Below are 26,645 nucleotides of genomic sequence, written 5' to 3'. Positions count from 1 at the left end.
TAAGTTCCCTCCTAATTCGTTAAGGATGTTTAACGAATTAGGAGGAGGTTCGTTAAGATTATTATTCTTTTGTAATGTAATGAAACAGGTGTCTAGTTCGTTACAGAATGTGTAACGAACTATACTTGCCTTCTATATATAGTGGTGTTTCTCCACTGTTTAATTTAAGTTTTGAGATTAATTATCGAACCTCTGTCAAATTGTCCTCTCTTTCAAAGCTTCAACCTATTAAAGTATTACAATAATATATACACATATATACAACTAATATAATATATAAATATACATAATTAAGAGTAATCATGAACTAGATCCTATACGGTATTAGATCTAAGCGTTAATAGTTATAGACCTGAGTTAGATCCGTGTGTTTAATAAGTGGTATCAGAGCTTTCGGGGATTCATTGCTCTTGATTTATGTGTTAAGTCGTTAATTGAAGTGATATTAATAGTATTTTGGTGATTATTTAGTTTCTGGAATGATTCAGTTCAACTGGATGTTGATTTGTTTGGTTTTGGAATGAATTGAGTTGGATTGGTGTTTGATAAGGTATTAGGAAGGTTTTGGTGGACTGGAATTGTGATTTGGTTTGGAATTGTGTTAATTTGATTTGGATTTGAGATTGACCGAAAGCAGATTGTTTTTGGATCTGTGATTTGGTTTGGAATTGTGTTAAGTTGATTCAGTTCAACTGGATGTTGATTGTTTTTGGTTAATTGGACTAATTATTGATTGATTCGGGATATGTATTGGTGCGCTTTGGTTCCGCGATGGATTGACGAGTAATTTGAGCCATTATTCGTGTGATTTGGTGTAATAACGAATTTGTATTACGGATTTGGGACTTTTCTTGGTGTTCTTGGTTTTCCAGAAATCTGGAAAAAGATGATGAAGATTTGAAGATCTTCATCATATGTTGAAGATTCTCCTTCGTTACCTTGATTCGTCATTGTGATTCGTTATAATTTAATCAATTCGTTACACAATTTGTTACCTAGTTCGTCTTCAGTCTGATTAATGTCTTCTACTTCGTCAGACACGTGGTCTGATTCGTTAACTTGATATCTAACAAACTTTTGCCACGTGGAAAAAGTTGTCAGAGTTTGTTATAATCGTTTTAACAAAGTGATTCGTTATAGTTAATTCGTTATCAACTTTAGCAAGTTCGCTATCTTAATTCATTACTTTGATTCAGAGATTCGTTATCTGATTCGTTAAGTTGACATTGTGATTTGTTTAGATTTCACTTAGTGATATGTTACTTAATTCGTTAAGTAAACTTAGTGATTCGTTACCTTGGTTCGTTACTTTGAATTTGGTTTCCTTAACCGGATTCGTTAACCTATTTCGTTAAACTGATTCGTCAATTTGACCGGATTCATTGACTCGGTTCGTTTGATAGTCCATTTGATAGTTCGTTATATACTAATTAGTTAACACTGTTCCTGGTTCGTTACCTAGATAATCTTCAATTCGTTATCCTTGATTCCTTCTAAACACTGTTCACAATTCGTTAACATTACTGTTCACAGTTTGTTTTAAGATATTTTCAAATTCAACCCTTGAAATTTGATTGTCTTGTTACTTGTCAAGATGGCTGGTATGTACGCATTAGCTTCCCAAAATGTACTTATGCAACAAATGTTACAATTGGACACGGAGATTGGATCTCATTCCAAGTGTCCTCGTTTAATGAAATTTAGTGACTTTGCTAAGTGGGAACCTCGTTTCCGTCCTCATCTAGGGTCGGTTCACCCTGATTGTTCTTATTGCTTGGATGAAGTGTATACCGTTCCAATGATTGGAGATGAAACTATCGGATTCACACCTAAAGCCATCTCACAATACTCTCAGGAAGAAAAGAAGGCTTTGGAAATTGAAACAAAAGTGTATTCAACTCTTACAATGGCATTACCTGAAAACATATTTCATCAAGTTGGTAGCATCAAGATTTGTGCTTCGATGTTTCAACACATTCGTATGAGGAGTATGGGTAACACTGCTGAAAGCAAGAAGGTGATGTTAAAGTTTCAATTTCGAAATTTTAACTTACTTAAAGGTGAGACTGTCGAAGAAATGACAACACGGTTTAACCACCTGATAGCTCAAATGGACAAGATGAGGATGGAACCTTTTTAAAGTGATAGTTAGATACAATTAACAGTGCTTTACCGAGTTCTTACTCGACTTTCTTAATGGTGTTGAAAGAAAACAATTATTTTAGAAATGAAGATCTGACCGCATCCGAGTTCATACAAAAGATCGAAGCTCGTGAATATTATCTTAGGTGTCAAAAGTCTTCTAAGGATAGCCAAGATCCAGCTTTTTATGGTGGGAGTATACCCTTGAGTTCAACAATCTCTCCAATCACCGCATTTCTGACACAAAATGCAAGTGATAATGCTACAACTATCTATAGTGATCCACGTGCATGTTACTACACTGCTGGAAGTTCTGGGTCACCTGGTGCTTCTGGTTCATCTGGAGGGTCTAGAAATTCAAATACTGCAAATCAATTCTCGGCACAACCGAATGTGAACATGAAGGAGGCTGAGCAAAACTTTGCCTTCTTATCTGCCTTCATGACTTCTTATGAGAATTTGGTTAGTAGTAAAATTGCAACGAGTGATTTGACTGATGAAGACTATGATCAAATTATTCATGATGAGTTAGAACTCACGGATTTGAAATGGAATATGGCAATGATTGTCAGGAAAGTGAAAACGTTTATACAAAGGACCGGCAAAGATCTTCCGTCACTAAACAAGAAGATTGGGTTTGATAAACTGAAGGTTAAGTGTTATAATTGCCAAGAATTTAGAAATTTTGCCAAAGAATGTGATCAACCAAAGAAGGAATATACTGGTCCTAGAAATCAAGATCGAAGTTCATCTAGTAAAAATGGAAATAATGCTGTTAAGACTTGTATAACCACATCATCTTCTTCTGGGTCACAAGTTATGCTGACAAACATGGATGGAACTGATTGGTCACAAAGATTGTTGTGCAACGATAATCAAGCTAATCTGGCTATGTTCGGGTTAACTAAAAATTTCCAAGATGCAAGTGGGAGTGAGTTGTCTTCTGATAATGATACTGAGTCTGATTCTAAGGACTCATGTGAAAAGCTTCCAACTACTTTTGCTTGCATGGCCAAAATTATTGAGGTTAGTAATTCTGTTCCTATCTCTGTTAATGTGTCTGCCAATATGTCTTGTGTTGAATGTGAGAAATACAAGCCTAAGTTAGAGTCTTTGAAAAATCACAATGACCGTTTAGTGAGAAAAATTGCTTCACTTAAAGATACTTATCGACAATCTTTAGAATCTCAAATGAGATCTAGGTAGAAAATTGAAGCATTGTCGACAAGTAATCATGATCTCAAAGCTGAGTTTTCTGTTAAAATGACAATAAACGATCAAAATTTTCAAGAAATTTTGAAACATCGTTCTAAGATAACTGAGCTTGAGAATGAAGTTCTTGAGATGAAGAACAAGTTGGGAAAATTTAGAAACTCTTCATTTTTGCTAAATGAAATAATCGAAGTATGTGGGAACCAAAAAGATTCTAAAAAGGGTATAGGTTTTGTTGAACTACCACCACCATTTCAAAATGATTATAGAGCAAATCCTTTTGCTAGAAAAGAAGAAGAAGTGGTTGTGAATGAACCTGTCGTTTCAGAAAAACCTAAACCAGTAAAAACCGATCATGTTAAAGCCCAAACTTCGACTCAAAAACATCATGTTGAAAGCAATAAAGTATTTGTAGAAAATGTTGAGAAGGTGATCATTGAGGATGTGTTTGAACCTGATGTGATACACAAAAACTAGAACATTCCAAGTTCTAATCACATTTTATGTGAACCTCATGAATTTGAGGAGTCCGTGTATGGTTCACACACAACTCAAGTGAGAAAGGAGGACCAAATTAAGGTTAAACCGGTGAAGGCTAAGAAATCAGAAAAACCTAAAATTTATGATGAGGACTTGATGCGTTTTATCAATCCTGCTGTTTCAAAGACATCAACTGGTCGTGTGTTTAAGTTGAAAGGAATAGATACAATGTTCATTGAGAAAGACATTCCGATTAGCATTATCAAACTAGAATTGATCGAAAGTGTCTTTCACAATGAAACTTCCAAGATACAAGATCTTGAACGTCAGTATGTTTGTACCAAAACATTAAACACATCAGACCCACTGATTAAAGCTAAGCAATTGTTAAAAACAACTAAAAATGTTAATCTCGTGAAATCAACTGGAACTGACACATTGCAAAGTTTTTCCAACTGTTCTAATCTTGTTTTCTATATGAAAAAGAATTCTATGTCGTCTGATGATTTGGCCAAGAGTTTTACTAAGAATGTGAGTCATCAACCTTCTGTGGCATCTATTTTTGCCAAATCTCAACATGATCGTGTGGACATGAGAAGTTGTTTACTTTGTGGACAACAAGGTCATATGGTGAGAAACTGTGGACTGAAGAAATCTCAGAACCTTCATCCGTTTGCCAATGACCAATCTAAACTGGTTCCTGTGATAAAGGAGATTCTGAAACGACCTTTGTCGTGTGATGATGATACTCACATCATGTTTTCAAATGTGAATCCACGTAAGGTAATTCATGTGAATGAAACATATGGTCAAGTAAAATCAAAGTTTGTTCCAACCGAGCCAATCTGCAAGAACGTAAACTCAAATGTCGTTCAAGTTGCCTATCTAATACGAAGGTCTAAGAAGCTTGTAACTTACTCTCAAGTTGCTGAAGAACAATTGAATTCTGTTAAAATTGATTCTTCTCATGAAACTCAAAAGGTGCCCAAGACTGAGGCCTGGGTTGCCTTTTTGAACTAATCACTTTCACTTTGTGTGTAGGGTACATCCAAGACCGTGTCTGGTGAAAACTGGATAATGGATAGTGGGTGTTCTCGTCACATTACTGGAAATCTCGACCTCCTAACAAATATTAGAAATATTCAAGGAGGATATGTGGCTTTTGCTGGGAATTCTAGGGGTATGATTACACAAGAGGGTGAATTTTCAAATGGGCATATTACGTTTGAGAAAGTCAACTATTGTGATAAAGTTGATCATAATTTATTAGGTGTGTCGCAAATCTGTGACAAGAAGTACACTAGTGTATTTACTGATAAAGAGTGTCTGATTCTAAAATCGGAATACGTCATTCCCGAGGATATGGTTGTCATGAGATCCCCTCGATCGAATGATATTTATGTGTTGAATATGTCTTCCAAAGCTTCAACGTCTGTGGAAACATGTTTCTTTTCTAAAGCAATTGAAAAAGATTCTATTCTATGGCATCATAGAATGGGTCATATTCACGTTAGGAAGATGAATTATTTAATGGCTAATGACTTGGTCGAAAGTGTTTCCTTGAAACATATTAAATTATCTGACCACTGTGTTGCTTGCAAGAAAGGCAAACAGAAGAAAAAGTCACATCCAGCTAAGTTAATGAATTCCATGATACTCCTCTTGAACAACTTCATATGGATCTTTTTGGTCCTGTGAATCGTGCTAGTATCTGTGGAGATTGGTATTGTCTTGTAGTTACCGATGATTATTCAAGATATTCATGGGTCTTATTTATGAGTTCAAAATATCAAACACCTGTTATGGTACAAAATTTAATCACTAAGATTGAATCACTCTACAAGCAAAAAGTGTAGAGAATTAGAAGTGATAATGGTACTGAATATGAAAACACTGTATTGGATTTCTTTTGCATTCAAAAAGGAATTCACCGAGAATATAGTGCACCTTATGTACCTAAACAAAATGGTGTTGCAGAAAGGAAAAACAGAATTTTGATTGAAGCAGCTAGAACTATGTTATCCGATTCTAAGCTTCCTGTCCAATTCTAGAACGAGGCTGTGAATACTGCTTGTTATACGCTTAATCGAGTTCTAACTGTTAAGAGACTCCAAAAGACGAGTTATAAACTTTTGAACAAATGAAAGCCTAACTTAAAGTACTTGGAACCATTTGGGTGTCCTTGTACAATGTTGAAAAGGGATGCAGGTAAATTTGAAGATAAAGCCATTGAGGGTTATTTCTTAGGTTACGTTTCTCCGAAGAAAAGAGTATTTAGTTTTACTTCTGGCTGTATGGAGGAATGGTACCATGTAGATTGTCAAAGGTACACCACACCTCCTCAAGGTAAAGGTCCCGATTGGATGTTTGATTATGATGGTCTATTTAACTCATTTACTCCATCAACTAAGCAACCAGATGAAGACCTAGTTCGTGCGTATTTTGAAGATCAATTGGTCATTCCAAGGTTTTCAAGCTCTAATGATGTTGTAGCTCCAACTGTAGCTCCAACTGAAGATCCATGTGATGATCCTCCAGCTTCTTTTGATAATGTTTCTACTACTTCTGATGATACTCAAGTTATTGAACCTGATGTTCCCGACACAGTTGACAGTGATGATTCATATCATGAGCTTGGAGAACATTACACTAACTTATTCGACAATGTTGTTGTTCCAGAGAATCTCACTCTTCGGATTCATAATTATCATCCAAAGGAAAACATCATTAGAGAACTTTATGTGGGCGTACAAACACGTCATCAAGTTGCTTCTTCTAGTGAGAATAATATATTGTGTGCTTATGCAGATTTACATTCTTCTGGAATTGTAAATGTTGCCAAATTCACTTGCTTTCTATCCCAACTAGAGCCAACGTCGCCTCGTATGGCACTTGAAGATCCTTCTTAGGTAGAGGCAATGCAAAAGGAATTGCAACAGTTTAACATACTAGGTGTTTGGGATCTTATCGATAAACCTGCTAGAGTCAAGAAGCCCATTCCGACTAAGTGGGTATTTAAATGTAAAAAAGATGATCGTGGTGTGATCGTGAGAACAAGGCACGACTAGTGGTGCAAGGTTTCCATCAGCAAGAGGGTATTGACTACACTGAGGTATATGCTCTGGTTGCAAGATTGGAAGCGATATGAATCTTTCTGGCTTATGCGGCTTACAAGAATATCAAAGTCTATCAAATGGATGTGAAAAGTGCTTTTATCAGTGGAGAATTACACGAGGAAGTGTTTGTTGTACAGCCTCCTGGCTTTGAAGATCCTGATTATCCGGACCGAGTTTACCGATTAAACAAGGCCCTGTATGGTCTACATCAAGCCCCTAGAGCTTGGTATGGCACGCTTGCCGACCATCTGACAAATAACGGCTTCAAGTAAGGTACTGTCGACTGCACTTTATTTTATAAGAATATTGGTGATGATCTTCTCCTCGTTCAGATTTATGTCCACGACATTATCTTTGGGTCAGTAAATGACACGTTATGTAAGGATTTCGAGAAGTCAATGCAAACAAAGTTCGAGATGAGCTCGATGGGAGAGATGAACTTTTTCTTAAGGTTGCAAGTTCACCAGTCTGCGAAAGGAATCTTTATTCACCAGACTAAATATGTGAACGATGTCTTGAGCCGATTCAAGATATCTGCCAGAAAAATCCCCTCAACTCCACTCCCAGTGGGTCACAATTTATCACCGGATGAATTGGAGTACATCGTCGATCCTATCCTCTATCGTGCTATGATTGGATCTTTAATGTATCTTACACATTATCGCCCTGATATAATGTTTAATGTTTGTTTATGTGCTAGGTATCAAGCTAGTCCCCGAGTGACTCACAGCCTTTTCAATATCTGAGGGGCAATCCAGACATCGGGTTATGGTATCCCAAGGACGATAATTTTGTACTTACAGCCTTTTCAAACTCAGACTACGGAGGGTGCAAGATTAATATCAAATCGACTACAGCAGGGTGTCAATTCTTAGGAAGCCGGCTTGTTTCCTGGCAGTGTAAGAAGCAGACGACGGTGTCTACTTCAACCTCTAAGGCAGAATATGTTGCAGCTTCGAGTTGCTGTTCCCAGGTTTTGTGGATCCAACAACATCTGTGCGACTACGGTTTGAAGTTTCTTACTACTTCAATTTTAATTAATAACTCTGCTGCCATTAGCATCACCAAAAATCCCGTACAACATTCTATAACGAAACATATCAAAATTCGATATCATTTCATAAGGGATTCTTTTGAAAAGAAATTGATTGACCTTGAGAAAGTACATACCGATTTTCAAAAAGCCGATCTATTTACCAAAGCTTTTAACAAAACTCCTTTTCAATTTTTTCTTGGATTAAATGGATTGAAGACCCTTGCTGATATCCTGAAACAAGGATGACTATCTTTATTTTCGGTTTATTTTTTTCTTTTAAATTTTATTTTGTTTAGGATTTTAGGGGGTGAAAAATAGAAAATACAAAAATATTGTTCCTTTTGTTTGTATAGATAAAACCCAAAAACATTGAAAAATTTAAAAAGATCAAAAATATTGGGTTTTCTTGTTTTTAATGTCGTTTAAAATATTTTGAAAATCCAAAAACATTTTAAAATCTTGAAAAACCAAAATATTGTGTTTTCAGTTTGTATAGAAAAATCCGAAAAACCAAAAAGATTGTGAAGTTTTATTTTTGTATATAAGAAAATCTAAAGAGACAAAAAGACTGTGTTTTATGTATGTAAAATGAAAAACCAAAAAGATTTTTGCATACGTTTACTGAAAAGTATGTTAATTACTCATATTTGAAGGACATATACTTGTATATGTTTGGTTCTGATATTTACTCGTAAATGTTCGGGATAACCATTTACCTAACAATGGAAAGTAGTTGGGGCATTTGTTATGCGTTTTACTTTATTTTCTCGCTGAAAATTATGTCGGTTATTTAAGTTTATGGAGTGTGTTTGCATGTCTTGGTCCTATTATTCACTTTTGAATTGATAGGATAGCCATTAATCTATAGACTGAATGTAACTGGGGCAATTAAATTCATTTTTGTTTTATGCTCCTAAAAAATTTTGAGTTTTGAAGCAAAAAGAGAAAATGATAGTACATTGATTGTTTGACCCCATATCCAGCAAGAAATAAGCTTAAAAGACTGAGTGCTTAATTGCATTGGTGCATTGGTGGGTCTTAAACAAGCTATTAGAGTAAAGTATGTGATATAAACATAAAGAAATGCCAAATTGAAAGAGGTGTTAGTCTCTAGCAAAAATCTCGGTGAGGATGGCAGAAATGTAATAACCTGTCATACTCAAGCCTTATATTTGTTTGATCGCCCAAAAATAAAATAAAGCAAATAACAAGCGTTGAGGTTCTGGACACTGTGAGTCTTTATGCGGCTTAATCATCTAGGTATTCATATGCATGAATATTTCATTCGCTTTTAGAGCAAACCCAAAGTCATTAAACTTAATCACTGTTGTACCTCGTACAAATTAAACTTAATCAAAATCCACTATTAGTCATACATTTGTTCCTCCCTTGTGCACGTCTCAATACCAGTAAGAAAAGGACCCCAGTGGATACAGTGTATGTAAGCCGACAGATGGACTCGTGCATACTTACTCATAGTAAAGGAAACTCAATGCATTGCTCATAAATTTCTATAAATTCAATTTTTGATCAACAATATAATGGTTTAAGTCAAGTTGGGGTGATATGGCAAAAATCAAATTAAGCTTGAACCGAAATTAGAGGCTGATAGTTTTCTGATATTCTGTGCTCTAATTGAACCATCAATCATATCACAAAAATGCTTGAAAGTTTGTTATAAGATTTAAGTGGACAAAAATATCAATGACCGAATTAACACCAGTCACAATATCGCTGAAATATAAAACTATGATGGAAGGGCAATCTGGTCAATATGTTTCTCTTCTTAAACTCACCAAAAATCCAAAAATATGTACTGCTTTTAAAAAACCATACAAAAATACAAAAACATTTTCTATTCTATGTTTTTATTTTCGGATATTTTTCTTGTAAATATTTTACTTAAAAAAATACAAAATACCAAAAAGATTTTAATTTTTCGTTTACATATTATTTATTTCTATTTATGTTAAGTGTTTTAAGCGTGAAACACATTAAAGTATTTGATCATCGGGATACGGGATTTCGTAGATTTATTTAAACAATTGGTATTACTATTTAATTATTTTTTAATTTAATTGATTTAATTATTTAATTGAAAATTACATAAGGGTAATTCGTTATTTATGTGTAACGAATTAAAGTCATTCTAACGAATTACATTCTAATTCGTTAACTTAATTCGCTTCCGCCACTCTGTAACGAATGACTTCTAATTCGTTAAACATAACTTCATGAATTACAGCTAATTTGTTACTGTTTCGTCTTAAACTTTAACGAATTGACTTTAATTCGTTATGCAACGTGTGCATATATGTTAACGAATCACCTGATTCGTTAGTTCAAATTTAAATGAATCTGATGACTCAGCACATTGGAGGTTGTGTCGTGTCAGACTATATAGGGATTAGTGAAGGCTGTTCGTCTTCACTATTCACCTTTCTTCTTCATTAAGTAACGAAACCCTGCCAAAATTTTCTCTGAAAACCGATCATCACTATACTCAATAAGAATTAGTGTTTCCGAATCATAAGGTAAAGGCGATCAAGGCGTAATGATTTTCGTTATACCTAATGAACATTTGATGGGTTAATTGCTTGATTTTGTTTACGGTTTTTAAGTTATTTATGAAACCTTAATTTACCCTAACAATACCACGACTTGGTACAAAAATGTAATACAACTACATTCGCGATGTGTTTCCGAGATCTCTATGATCATCTGTTCGGCTATACATCGTTGATTATGGTTGAATTAATTTCAATTTGCAATTTTGACTTTTGATGTTCTTGGTAATTTTGACCTTGACCAGATTAGTCAAATATTAAGCTTAAAGGCCATTCGTTAAGATATAACGAATTGGAACTGTTTCGTGTCCAATTAGTATAAAATTCAAACGAATCAGGATACCATTAATTATTGATAACGAATCAAATTGTCATTCGTTATTTATAACGAATCAGACTTTAATTCGTTACTCATTCATACCTGATTCGTTAAGATTCAATTCGTATTATTTACTTGATAACGAAATAGCCAATTCATCATAACGAATCACCAGTTCGTTATAACGAATCAGCTAAGTTAACGAATGACATTTTTAAATTATTATAAAAAATAAACTATTAATTTTTATAATAGTTTATTTAATAGTATAATGTTATTTCATCTTTAAGTTTACTAATTCTTGGATTTATGTTATCAGTCATGGCCGATAATATGGATCAGGATCCTCCTGCTGCTGCACCACAATAACAACGGGCACAGGATATTCCTTTATTTCCATATGACAAAAGACATAAGGTTTGTGCCTTCATCGGTACAATTTTTGCTGACAAGATGTGTTTGGAGAGATATTGACGTTCTTACGTCGCTCGCGTATTCATTATGCTTTCACTGCTAATCTTGAAATCAGATTCAGCATCGTTCGTCAATTTTGGAATACTGCGAGATATGTGGAGACTGAGAACCACATTGTTGCTGAAGTGAATGCGAGACCAGTTGTGATATCATCTGAGATTGTTCGAAGGGTGCTGAGGTTTGATGATACTATTGATGACCCAAGTGAGTAACACAAAGAGCTGATCAAAGGGTTGTTTGGTCAATTATTCTGAGCGTGAGGAAGGACCAGGTGGGAACGATGGTGATGGGGGTGATGATAATGATGGTAATGATGGTGGTGAGGGTGGTGATCCAGCTCAACAGCAACGTGTTGAGGCTGAGGCAGCTGTTGTTGAGGCTGCTGAATGTAAGAGGAAAGGAAAGAAGATTGCAGGAGAAGGGTCCTTGAAACGTCAAGTGACTGCTGAAGCTTGTATATCATTTGGATTCCAGGTTCCAAGGACGTCCATTATTCAAAGCCGGTGGTGCCGCTTACTACTAGCACCCCGAATTTACATTGACGACCACACTCACTAATGATCCGAGGCTTGGCATGATCCCACAGTCAATTTTATCTACTCTGCCAAGGCCTACAACTTCTACATCGGTGGTTTCTCCGACACCGACGATGATGCCTCCACCGCCTATGGACATCTCATTTATGAGGCTCAGTCTTCCTCAAGGCCCTGTTCAGCCGATTCCTCCCTCGTTTCATGCAATGACTCAAGATCAGCAGATAAATACGCTTTTGAGCTTATTGCATCTTTATGAAAATCAAATGTCTGTTGATCGTCTTAATCAAGAGCGGTTGATGGAAAATCAGAAGAAATTGCTGAGTTATGTCTCCTTTTAACAAAAAGAGACCAAAGCCCTTCGTGAGATTGTTACGTCTCAGGGGGTGAAGATAAAAGAACAGGAGGACATAATTTTACAGCTCACTTGCAAAGATGATGCGCTCAAGAAACTCAGAAATGATGATGAAGATCCTGATGAGTCAGGTGCTGGGGGTGAGACAAAACAAACTCACGACCCATCTTCTGGTGCAGGTATGAGTGCTGCTACTGGTGATTCTTCTAAACAGTTGGTTGTTTACCATGACTCCGAAAATGTTAAACCCATTGAGTCGATAAATGTGACACTCGTCAATTTCAGGTTAACTCCGTTAATCCGAACTCCGTTAATTCAAACTTAAGATCACACGAACTATAACGCATATCTCATTACATTTAAACTAGGGTTTAAATGACGCTTGACAATCTACACAAAGGTAGTCTTTCGGAATTTCACCGAAACACACGCGAGTCGACTCAAACCGTTGGTGAACAAACGATAAGTAATTGACAGTTATGTGTTAATCTATGCGTTACTTGATATTTATATATATACATATATAACACTAAATTCAAGAAGCAAAAGCTAGTTTATGCTAGAAATTGATTAACTAGAAGTTCAAGGGGCTAAGTGTAACATAATTAATAATATAAACATATTATTACACATACCCTAACCCCCTAATCCCTGCATACGATCGTCCCCCCCCCCCCCCCCCCCTCTCCTCTTGGCAGCCGTGAACACACACACACACATACAATCTCCTTGCAAGCTTGTTTGAAGAATTAAAGTGGTAGCTAGGTAAATTACATCCTCTCTAGTTTATTCCATTGAGTTAATTACATGATTAAGCATAATAAACATAAACCCTAGATGTTAAAACTATTTATTTTTGATAGGTTATGAGTCTAGAGGGTTGCTTGCATGATTAATTGTTCATAGGTTAATTGTTTACTGAGTTTTGATGAAAACTGATGCTGGACAGATTATTGAATTCGGGTTTGGACGACTGTAACTCGATGTTAATGTTATGTTTTGATGCGATTGTTGATTCTACAGTATACTCGGTCGAGTCTAGTTTCTGAAAAGTCCGAGTTTGTAATTTTTGGACGTATAAAAGTCTGTTTTTATTATTTTACAAAACTGTTGTGCAAGGCTGATTTGGGAGACCTACTGTTAGGCTGTTTTGCGACTAAGATATCTCATAAAATACAAGACCAAATAGGTTTGTTCCACTTCTGGAAGAAACTACATTGAGTTAGGAATCTAACCCAATTGGTCTTGCATTAATTGAATTTACCATTTAACGGGAATAGCAAATATAGTTTTGTTGCGCATGATTTTGACTGCTGTGTGTTTGCTGTGATGTTTTGATCTTTGTGATAAAACCATATATGATAAAAATATAATAAAAATAGGTTTAGAAACCTAACTCACGTGTGCTTCTTTGATGATTTTTTGTGATTTATTTGAATTGTTAGAATTTATTCATAAGAGTAATCTTGTCGAGTAAAAATCTGCATGGATAATTTAGCTGCTGTATTATTTAAATTGTCATGAAAAGTGCATAACCGATCGATGTTTGCTATGTTTTGACCAAATTGCCCTTTTGGGGGATAATTGCTAGTAATGTACAATGTTAATACTTGACACTTAAGTAGTTGTTCACACATGTAACGTATCACCAACGTGTTTGTCGAGTCGCACTTATTTCACAAACGAAACACGAAACGCATCTCATGCATAAGTTGTATGTGTCGTGTCTAGGGACTCACTCGTAATTTAAATACTTATAAAATCTCGTTTTTGTTTTTAGAATACTAGTGAGGATTTTCTGTGACGCACATCTTTTCTCGGATCTTTTTGGTTATCTTCGCAAACAGTGAGTTTCACGTTCCCCTTTTACTCTTTTAAATGTTTTTTATTTGGGGGAGATAACATACTCCAACGCTGTAGATTTTGTTTTGTTTTTATATATCACTTGTAAGGCTAAGTGGCAAACAAACCAACCAAAGTCCTTCATAACATCGAACCGGTTAATATTTGGATAATAGCGAGTCACTGTTGAGTAGTACTACTAGGTTTGACAAACCCCACCCAACTCTAAACTCGACTGTAGGTCGAGTGGGTGTAATCTTGGCTAACACATTACCATGGTCGTGGTTGACATGGTGGCAAGGCAATTGATAAACAATCAGCTTCGGTGTCGAACACTTAGTAATACATGCTTGATAGGTTAGCTACCTATTGATATATAAAATGACTTAACACTATCTGGTAACGCAAACGCAAACGCAAACGCAAACGCAAACGCAAACGCAAACGTAAACGCAAACGCAAACACTTTATCTATATAAACCTGTGAACTCACCAACCCTGTGTTGACACTTTTAGTATGTTATTCTCAGGTAGCCGAGGCGGGCGCACGGTATAGGAACATGCATACGCTAAACACCATCGCTTTGAAAACTTCTTTTAATTTTTATCTTAATAACTTGGGTTTTAAGTCGTCCTGTGTGGCGCAAACTTTTTGGTTTACAATTTACGCTTCCGCATTTTATTTAAGACTTAATGTCTTGTTGGTTTGAAAACTTTAAACATGGTGGTTGATTATAACTAATGATTCCGATCTTGTTAGTTCACACCCTCTGACGGTAAAACTCCGTTAGTGGATTTTGAGGGTGTGACAATAAAAGCCAATATTGTTATATTTATTGATGATAAAGGGATGGTCATAAGCATTGTAAATGTTGAGGAGATTGAGGTTGGGAAATTCGTGAGACAGTCCTTAACACGAGAGCAGATTTCTATACTTCTTGGTCTAAATGACGATGAACTAACCGTGTTAGAGGAAGAGGAGGATGTAGGGGTCGAGAATGATGAAGAGGTCTTAAATGATCCAACTATTCAGATGAACAAGGCTTTTATTTATGAAGATGAGGAAGTTGAAATCGAAGATATAACGACTGAGGAGTATCCTGACTTATTTCAACAATCTAACGTTGATCAGGGTGCTCCAATATTTAATGAAGAAACTGTTAAAGCAGCCGAGGATCATTTGGAGAAGGTATCAAAGGGCAAAAATGTTGATACAAGATTTGATTCAAAGCCCGATCCGTCTGTTGAGGATATTCAAAGATGGTTTGCTTTCAGAGACAAGAAAGCTCGTAAGATTATTGATGCTTACAGATACGTTGATCACGAATTGAAAGTGGAAGCCATTGCATGAGCCAAAGCCAACCAGATGACTTCTTTCAAGGCCGTGTCAAAAGTTCGAGGTGATATTATTTCATGGCTTTTCGATTATGAATTAAATGTTTGTATTATCAAATGGGAGAACGGCGTTCAGTATTTCGATTCATATATTTAAACCGCCGAAAACAATGAACGGGTACCAGTCAAGACGCTGAATCAACACATATATTTATCTTTCAACCACTGGTATTATGACAATCGAACTGGCGAGGCCGTCATTGTTCTGGGTAAGGGCTTAAATACCGATCTGATAAAGATTATTGATCTGATGTGGCTCGTGAACTTGACAGAGATCGACAATGACGTGTTGTTCAAGAATAAGATATTAATAGAGCGTCGTGAAGACTATGACCGAGCAATGCAATTCCAACGTGTTGTTCGTGTGTGTCATGAGCATGGTATTCACAACTGCAGAGACTAGCAGTCCAGGCGCTTCAGATAACTTAAAGACAAAGAGCTCAAGACGAGGGGGTGTCTGTTAGTACACGGTTTTGCGTCTCGAGTCTTTGTCTTTATGTTTTGTATTTATGTTTTGTATTTATCAATGAAATATTTATTATTATTATATTAGGTAGTTCGTTAAGAAGTATCTAGTTCGTTAAGGATGTTTAACGAACTGGATGTTAAGTTAAGTTCCCTCCTAATTCGTTAAGGATGTTTAACGAATTAGGAGGAGGTTCATTAAGATTATTATTCTTTTGTAATGTAACGAAGCAGGTGTCTAGTTCGTTACGGAATGTATAACGAACTATACATGTCTTCTATATATAGTGGTGTTTCTCCACAGTTTAATTTAAGTTTTGAGATTAATTATCGAACCTCTGTCAAATTGTCCTCTAATTCAAAGCTTCAACCTATTAAAGTATTACAATAATATATACACATATATACAACTAATATAATATATAGATATACATAATTAAGAGTAATCATGAACTAGATCTTATACGGTATTAGATCTAAGTGTTAATAGTTATAGATCTAAGTTAGATCCGTGTATTTAACAATTAGGTCCGGCTATCGTGGAGGAGGCATATAACTAGGTGTGGCGCTGTGTGCCCACTGTCTAACCACATATGTAAGGATCTAAATAAACGTACACGACGGCTTGAGGGCCAACGATTACTTTTGTTTATAATGTTTTAGAGATACGTAATCTCATGTAATCAATTTATTTGACTCGATAATACAAGTTATAAATGTTTGGGGCGTATTCACCTTTTAAAGGATCAGCTTCAGTTCACTGATCAGTCTTTCTTTAGCTATCTCGAACCTATAATACGAGTATAACCTTTTGTTAATAATAGATCTTTAATATAGCTTAAGACCTTTAGTCTCTTTTGTATAATCTTTACCTCGATTATATTATCTTTATGAACCTTTAGTTCAAAATACTTTTGTTTCTTTTACAAGTTTAAACCTTTTAGTTTCACTTGTTTGTTTTCTTAAACACTATGTTTCTTCTTCTAGAAGAAACATATATTTTATTTCTTTACGTATTATTTAAGAAACTTAAATAATAATAATATCAATAAAAAAGATATACTTTACATCATTTTCTTTTATTTTATATTTTCTTTGTTATATTTTCTTTCGTTTATTCTCAAGGTATCGAGTATACCCTCGACTAGGGTATAAGCTCGTTAATATTATATTGATATTTTATTCAAGCAATATCTCTACATTGATTAACTTATTATATTCTAGACTCTTGGGTAGAACACTGACACTCGCACACTTTCCAAGAATTTTGATCAACATTTCCTTGGCACGTAAAACGATGTTCGCCGATCGTCAATTCTCCTTTGGCACGTACTTCGAGGTGAGTGTCGAGTCGTCTCTTGATGGTACGTACTTCAAGGTAACATGGTCGGTATGTGGCACGGATTTTGATGTAACGTCGGTTTTGGGCACGGATTACGAGGAGGGTCAGAGCACGTTTTACGAGGTGAGAAAGTGTTTTTAGAGAGAGAGAAGATGTAAACTTGAGATGTGAGTGAAGAATGAGGGCCGATGGCCCTATTTATAGGGGCTGATCAGCTGACCCATCGCGATACGTGATGGGTCTTGCCAATTACCCATCACGTATCGCGATGGGTTAACGGATCTTTTAATATTATTTAATTGGATAGCGATACGTGATGGGCATACTTGGAGGCCATCGCGTATCGCGACTAGGCTTGTCGTATCACCCCATAGCTTTGCCACGTGTGCCATGTGGCTATACGCAGTGCCACATGGGGACACGTGGTGGGGCACGTGTCTGTTGTCAGACCACGTCATCGCGATACGCGATGACGTTGAGTCTTGGGGTATCGTGTATCTCGATGGGACTGGTAAACAGATTTTTAATTTTAAATCCTTGGACTTTGAATTTGGAAATTTTGATCCGATATTTTCATGATGTTACACTAACCCAAAGTTAAACAAATACAATTTGGACCTGTACCACTATACTATTTTGATTAGTTGGTTATTCCTAGTATGAAAACACAAGGTCTAGAGCCGGGAGAGGTAACCTGTAAAGTTAAACTATTTTAGCAAGTCACGTCGGTAGTGGATGGAACACTAATCCATGCTTCCTACGACCCGTTTGGTACAAGTCAAGGGTCGATTGATACAACCCATTTAGTTGAACTATTTAGTTGGATCGTGAACTATTTAGTTGCCCATTACTCATTTGTGATTTTGGGTATTTTGATTATATATAAACATAACAGTCTTATATGATATAAACATTGACTGAGCTTGGATTTTTATATAGGGCCCGAAAGTCACGAATCCTTTTTTAGAGGGGGGGGGGGGGGGGGCGAAAGCATATGGTGAGCAAAAACACAGGCAGAAGGCATATGGTGATTGGTGGCTAGAATCTGTACAATAGCAACAATAGCAAGTGGGTACTAATACTACGGATTGAAATAATGTCTATGATGTTAATCCTTTATGTTGGTAATATTGCAACTTTTTTTTTGTATCTATAGCCAGAGGGCTCATTAGCAGAATCGAAAGCTACTGTTGCTAAAGTTGATACGGTGAAACCGAGAATGAAACTGCGTTTGAAGCATTGCACGTGAATTATACTTCATTCCAAATTGACAATAAAAAGTTAAGGGCATACGTTTTAAAAATGTTTCGATATATATTGCAGCTCATGACCTCTAAGAAATTTTCATCCACATATCCTTGGTTTTGGCTTATACATTATTAGTTGTGAATTACCCTTTGCAGATAAGTCAATGCCTTCATTTATATACATTAGACAATAAATCCTCTCGAACTGTATCCAGTACACTAGCTAGTTTTACCTTTGATCAGGCCCGTCTCAACGTCCTTGGAGGCCTAAAACTAACTAAAATGTTGAGGCCTTTTATTTTCTTTTCTTTATGCGTATAGCGCTAGAGAGTATACAAGAATTGTAGAATATGGATGACATGCCGTGATAATGGATATGGAGCAATCATTCATAGCTTGTAGCTCATCATTGAGTTACTAATTCTAAAAGAACTCTACTTTCAAAATCTCATAACACATAACTTTTATTTAAGATTGAGGCCTTATAAATCTGGAGGCCTAAAGCCATTGCCTCATTTAGCTTACCCACGAGACGGCCCTGCCTTTGATTTGATTGTTGTTATAATGGTTTCACTTCTTATTTTGTGTGCATGCACATACATACTTAGGTGACTCCCATGCATGTCAAAAATGCTCGTGAAGTTCCAGAATAGATATGAAAAATTAACCAACAAATTTTGTAATTTTTAACGGTTTAAAATAATAACCACTGTTTGCGAAATAATATATCTATACTATATATAATACTAGGCTAAATGCCTGTGTGATACACGTGTAAAAAAATGCAAAAAAATAAAAATATAACATAATACATTAAATTTGATATTATACTTTACTAAGGGTTTATGTTAAGACAATAAATAAATTATAAATGAAGTCACTAATAAGAAGATTCGTCAAAGTTGTATAATAATGCTATGTTTACGTTTTACCTTTGTTATTAAAAATGCAATTGTTTGTTTTACTTGAAGGTGAACATTGAAGCAAATGCATTAAAAAAAGCAAAAATAACAATGATAAGATCCACATTAAGAAAAGCACAAAATATTTTTGTTGTTTTTGTTTATCTATGTTTAAAATTATTTTTGTACCATATTCATATAGATTACATATGAAAAATTGGATATCAAATAAATATGCAACATTGAGTATCAACTAAATATGTAACCAAATAAATTTAATAATTCATAAATGATCAAAAAGTATTTACAAACTCATAAGTTAAATATTACATAAAGGATGCTAAGTTAATTACAAACTTATTACAGATTTCTGAATACTTCTTTGTATACTATTGACGAAGAATATTTGCTTGCATAGTCGTACCCTGTAAGGATAAATGAAAAGGTTTCATGTTTTATTAAATCAAGTAAATGATAATATATAAGTAACGAAGAAATATATACCTGCTCGTCAACAACGATCATTTCAATGGAGTACCACTTTTGAGAATTGTAGTTCACGGGTTGTTTCCATAACCAGATAACACGAACCTTGACCGTATATTCACGGCATGACAAATCCAGATCCTTCATGTAAGTGATTTTACCTAGTGCAGGAAAGCTGTAAACAAATATAAATGTTTATCAATTAATGTTTAACAATGTATGAACTATGTTGATGATATGAAACATGAAAAAGAAAACAAAATATGAAGAGAAGATAGTACTTGAGTTACATTAGTTGAGTGGTATTTGCTAGTGTAAGAACTAAATAAACACAAAGAAGGGTTCAGATGGTGTGTGGAAATCTGATGGAGCATGGACGGCATTTATAATGTTGAAGAGTAAAGCAAAAAATCTATTTTAGGTATTTATCAAAAATACAAAAAGTTGAATATGTGTTGGTAACCGTGCTAGTTAATTGTTTGGTGAAAATGTTTGAAAATTTTGTTCTCGATAAAAATATGTAAGGTCAAATAAAAAATATAGGGTGTAACAAAAGAAAAGGCAGATTTTGAAAGGATGAATTTTAAATGTAAGAAGTCCATAACTTGGTTGAATTAGTTAACTCACGAATTTTTACAAACCAAAGATTCCTGATTCCTAAATTACTTTAAAAATCAGCTTTTTATAAGATCTCTACACTTAACTGATCAATATACAACTAATACTAAAAACATAACACAAGATCGATAATTGTATTATTTTAACAAAAGCCTTATAAGTAAAGATTCACAAGTTTTCCTCCAAAAAGTAGGCAAAAACAATCAAACAATATCTTGTTTTCAACGAAATTAACAACTCCAGTTTGTGTATAACAAAAAAAAACTTAATTTTATTAAGAAAACAAGTATCAGTTAATTCGTCAGCGAATAACAAAAAAAAACTAACAGCAAACTCTCAATATGAAAATCCGTATCAACAAACACATACATATACACATCATATATCATAATTAGAAGCATCATCAATCAATAATCAGATCTAAGTTTGACAAAATACTCATACCTTGAAATTAGTGGTTCATAAAGTTCACTTAGTTAGGTTTGACCGATTGATTCTATGAGCATGGCGCTTAGTTGTTGTCAAACCTATAAAAAAAAGTGGAAACCAATGGAAGTCATAAGAAAATCAAAGTAACTATACTAATGTATTTCAACAAAATTGAACAAAGTAGCCAGATCTAAAGTTTAACGAAAGACTCGTACCTTGAAAATTAGGGGTTCGTCAAGTAAATCAATAGTAGATTATTCAATAAGCTAGGGTAATTTGACAGAGAGAAGTACAGCAGTAGCATGGTTAACATCAACCAAAGAAGCCTTGCTTTTATCATTTCTTTCGGTCTTAATATTCTAACACAATAACAAATCAAAATCAAGTAAAGAAAAAACTAAAAACCCTTAGATACCAAAAACAAATAATACAGATCTAAACACAAATCACCTGAAGAACGACGGGGCGGAAAAAGGAATGAACCTCTTTCCGATTTTGGCCGATTGAGAAGGCATATAGATGTGCCGCCAGAGATTACGGGAAGCAAGAGGAACGCCGGAAATAGGACCTGAATCTGAAATTGAGTTTCCGATGTGTCGTCAACGATTATAGGAATGAGGTGGTAGGGAACGGCGAACTGATTAGGGTTGGTTGAGAAGAAAGAAGAAGATGCAGAAAAGAGGAAGAGAGCGGATGTGTTTGATATGTTTTAGGGTTATTCAAAATTGGATAGATGATAGTAAACCGGGTTTTTTTTTTAGGTTGAATGTAAATTTGACACATCAGCAAATGAGTTATATGATTGACACGTAATCTTGTTGAATATTAAAGGGACACGTGGTTGTGGAGATTTTCTTTTATTATATAGGGAGATAACAAATATAGGCAAATTAAGACACTTCATATTAAAGGATTTATAAGTAATATTACATAATGTACAACCGTGAATAGGGGCAAAAGAGTAATTCTCACATTAAAACCCATGTTTATTTAATATAGTTATAATATTGCCCTCCTCAATTATAATTAAATTTTAAAAATAGTTACAACAATAACCCTTAATCTTTTACCTATGCCTTATTTTAATTTTCAATTTTAACCAAAACTCCCCCATTGTTTTTAAACGTTAATAACTTTTTCATACTTTAATATGTTTTCAAGAAAATTACATCATAAAAACGAGCATATTTTTATCTTTAATTTGAGTATGATATTGTCATATTTTTTTTCCAGTTAAAAAATACATATTATGTAGTTGTGTTTGCGGTCTGGTTTGACGGTTTTAAATTAAATCGTGAGCCAAACCTTTTAAGTTTTTTGTCGTCGAAAACCAAGACAAAACTTTTGAAAGTGAAAAACAACCGGCCAAAAGATAAAGGAAAAAAATCAACCGTCAAATCAAACCGTGACCGGTTTGAACGGTTTTACGGTTTCAAACTGAACAACAAACACCCATGAACTTATTACATGATTACCAATGCCTGCGTTTCCTGCTGCATGGCGCGAGCACCCATCTAGTATATATATATACTAGCTTTTGAACCCGTGTATTACACGGAATTTGTCAAATTACCGAAATTAATATATTTAATCATACGTAATTTATGGATTTTCTTTTTAATTTATAGATTAGTTTTAATATTATCACACACACGTACTTCAAATGCTACATATTTAAATTTTTTATTTTTCTAAGATTGAAATAATGTTTTAAGGTGGCATAAAATAAAATATTGGTGATTACTAAATATATTAAAGATGCTTTATTTGATCAATACGAATGTAAGTTAAATAATGTGTTACAAATTGTAAGATTATAATTATAAATATTGTATTTATTCAATGAAATTTGAAGTACACACATAATTAAATATCTATTATAAACACATGTCACAAATTATTATACGAAAATAGTTCGTAAATTATTACTTAACTAATTTAATAATTCACTGTTTGATGTTAAACTTATTATAGATATTCAATGGTTTATATGTTTTTTTTAAATCATGTCAAACTTTATATATTTAATAGTAAAATTAGATGTAATATGATGGATAGTAAAAGTTAGTGTGATATGCCAATTGGACCCATTGATACTTTAATTAAAACATGTAATGTGATAGAAAAAAGTTAGTAAAATTAGATGAAATTGTATTAAATGACATTAAATACTTTTTTATATATGAGTTACAACTAATAATGGTCATACTAATTGGACCATGACCCATTGATAGCATGGATTAAGGAGAGTTGAGATTAAAAAATAGGATTAAAAATAAAGTTAGGATTGAATGTGGTTAGGACACATCATCATTATTATTTTGTTTATTAGTATAGATAGATAGGTAGATGTGTGTGTGTCATGGTTGGCTTATTAATTGTCGAAATCATATACCAATAAAGAAAAATCAATGATAAGAAATGAGCTAATGTATAGAATTAACTAACGATTTTGGATATTTTAATGTTCTGAAAAAATATCAACAGGGGCACTTGTGCAGCCGAGTTTACTACCGTCGGCAAACCCATTTCTAGGATCAAGATAAATTACTATGACGGTGACATCGTCGTGGAAACTACGTCTAACTCCCTTCTTAAGTTTCTTGATGTCATTGTATTTCAGTTGCCTCTTCTTTGTAGCCTTGTCAAGGGCTGCTCCTACTAATCTTTTAGCTATTCCCTGCAGCATTTAAACAAGGCTTTCAAGTAAACCACACAAAAATGTACTACTTCTAATGCAGAAAAAATGTATAAAACTTCTATTATTAAAAAAATGATAAATTGCTGTTAAAAATAACTTTCTTAAATCATATATGACACGTTAATTGTTTATAAATACAAGGACAATTTCAACCCAATAATATACAAGTTTCTCTAGTCTTTCACTAGAGTCATTCATACATTTTCTTTTTGTCTTCTAAAATCATTGACTTTCTTTGAAAGTTTCAGATTATCTTGAATTTTGTTTTTATAAATGTTAAAAACTTTAAAATGAAGTGTCATGACTAGAAAATATACGAATTTTGGTTACTATTTATTAATTACTTTTCTCAAACTGACTGAACAATTATGAAATTTGGTAATTATTTAATGACTTTTTTTCTTCACTGTTAACTTCTTTAAGTTAATCTAATTAAACAATCACTAAGACATGTTCCATGTAGGTCACCAAATTTTAAAGATCGTTAACATTTATAGTCTAATCTTGCATTAATATTGGAACATTGAATAATAAAAGTTGATTAATTTAGAAAAACAAAAAAGTTTGAGTGACTATAGTAAAACACCTGATAAATTTCTTTACTATTGTCTGAATTAAATGGACAAAACGGTTTTGGGTCAAACCGAGCAACCCGTTTTGAGTCTTTTGACCCAACCCGTTTTGCGACCTCCACTTCTGGCGCAACTAACTTACCCGTCTCGGGCGATTTCGCACGATATCTACTGCTTCTTCATCACTCAAGTGATCCCAAAGCCCATCTGAAGCAAATATCAGAAACAAGTCTTGAGGCCTAAGCTTTCAGGATATGATGGAAGGTTCTGCTGTCAAAAATGGACTTTCTAGAGGAACCGGGTTTCCATATTGCATAAGGTGTGGATCCTTGTTGAATTCTGGTTTCTTCATGTAGAAGTTACCTATAGATCTTGAAACCTAAAAACAACAACATATTAGACATCTTATCGGTCGGGCCAGGTCATTCCCAACACAAAACTAAGCAAAAAGTGAAAGCATGGATTAATGTAAGCCTTATGTTAATAAACAGCAGGAAACGATAGAAGAACATATCATCTCAAGAGCCATGACATGTTTAGAGTCAAGAACTTCGTGTTGTCGCATGCTTATCGTTACACAATGGCCCACAGTTAAGCATGTGTTTAAGAGGAAGTATAAACCCTTTTAGGATCCTTCTAATGTTTCTTGGTGGACAAAAATTAACAAAATCTGGGCACCTATGTTATACCTTGATCAACAACGAACCTATTTTATAAATGGCTATCCGTCCGATAGATGCATCACAAGAGAGTATATTTTTTCTTGGGTTTCTTTCACGTACAAGGGGGGTTATCATCCATATCAAGGCCGACCTCTTGGTCTTAAATATCGAGCATTGGCTTAGGGAAAGATCACTAGTGCCCGATTTATTGTTACCTCACACTTCCCCACATGACTAAGACAGTGCATGATGATTAAGACCAATAGGTCACCCATGGTAAGGGCGACCACTTCTTGTGAACCAGCTAAAAATAATTCCCTCTTGTAATAGGTAGCATTGAGTGCATGCCCATAAATTTATATAAAAAAACAATCCCAAAATCTTGAATAAAGCAAACTAACATGCATGGATCATATGAAAGAAATAAATCTTGTACCTGAATTATACCCTTGATTCTCCAAATCCCATTACAATAAACCACAATATGTGAATCACCAGGATGTTGTGCTTCAACCTCTTTCCTCACCTCAACCAAAGAGACGTTATGATCACTCGATAATCGCTCTGCAACTACTCTTGTTTTTCCTTTTTCTACAACTTTCTTGCCAAAAACCACTCTTGAGTCACCGAGGTTTGCAACATATAATTCAGCATTTGAAATAAGACCAACAAGACAACATGATCCGGCTTTGGTGATCTCTGGTCTGACTTGCATGGAGTGCTTCACTACCCGAAGAAAACCCTCTTCGGTGGCATTGAACGCCTTCTTTATAACATTCGTAGAAATTCCTCCTTCCTGTTTTGAGTATTCTACAAAAGATGAACAAAACATAAAAACACAAACATCTGCGCAAAGAATCTTTTGGAAGCAATAATCTAGTCAATTTTTTTTAGTAGTGATACAAATAGACAAAGCAACGTTTATTGTTTTGAGTTGTATATATAAATGGAGTGAGATTGTTTTACTCAAGCCAAGTTCACCTTAGCAAACACTTAAAAAATAAGATCTTTGTCACAGTTGCATGTCTGTTTGTACAACAACTTTAAATAAAAAATTGATTGGAATAACTTGCCACATTTTAAAACCATCTACAATTTTAAAAATTATAGTTTATGAATCACACAACTATATATCTTAAACACTATTGCAAAAATCGTGCCTAGACATTGAGTACGTGACTAGTAATCCCCAAGTGCACCCCACCTAGGCCGAGTATTTAGTGAGTAATTGCCGAGTACTAGCCGACTAAGCCGAGTACTCAGAAATCCCCAGTTGAAGAAACACTAACCGGACCCCGGGCAGATTACTGGTAACCTGGGGGTTAGATAGATGTTTCCCACGAGGGGTTAGACCCTGAGAAGATGGTTCTTCTGATAACCTGCAAAACAGACACCGTGAGCTTGTCACTGAGAAGGGGGGGTTCCTCCTTGTGACCACCCTCCGGCGTGAGAATCAGACTAGATTGCTCTTTAAATATAAGTGTATATTAAGAGATTGCTAGAGCAGATATCAGGTATAATATGATGATACAAGATAAGATGAGATGGTCATACCATTTGTGGTATTTATAGCCGAAGATAGGTTTCCAAGGAGGTGTGGCCGGCTGCAACAGTGTTCCTGTTCCACCAACAGTGGCCTACGCACGTGCCCTGCTGGTAGTTGGTGGGTAGGCAGCGGCTGATAGTGACCAGGCCTGCTGTGTACTATTCCTTTTCCACCAACTGCCGGCTACGCACGTGGTATGGCAGT

General features: G+C 34.8%; 1 pseudogene across 1 annotated transcript; it reads right to left on the bottom strand.

Moving 5' to 3' along the window:
* Positions 1–23,365: 23,365 nt before the first annotated feature.
* LOC143556120 (putative protein phosphatase 2C 63) lies at positions 23,366–25,772 on the bottom strand (annotated as a pseudogene). The gene is made up of 3 exons (XR_013139321.1): positions 25,332–25,772; positions 24,376–24,612; positions 23,366–23,640 (listed from the first exon to the last, which is right to left on the bottom strand). The product of XR_013139321.1 is annotated as a putative protein phosphatase 2C 63 (transcript).
* Positions 25,773–26,645: the final 873 nt, after the last annotated feature.

Source organism: Bidens hawaiensis, unplaced genomic scaffold (genome assembly GCF_021521415.1).
Source record: "Bidens hawaiensis isolate Kalapana, Puna unplaced genomic scaffold, B.hawaiensis_p1.1 tig00018480_1, whole genome shotgun sequence".
In the NCBI taxonomy this organism is placed as follows: Eukaryota; Viridiplantae; Streptophyta; class Magnoliopsida; order Asterales; family Asteraceae; genus Bidens; species Bidens hawaiensis.
Note: the sequence above shows the minus strand (reverse complement) of the source record. Positions and strands in the feature narration are given on the sequence as shown.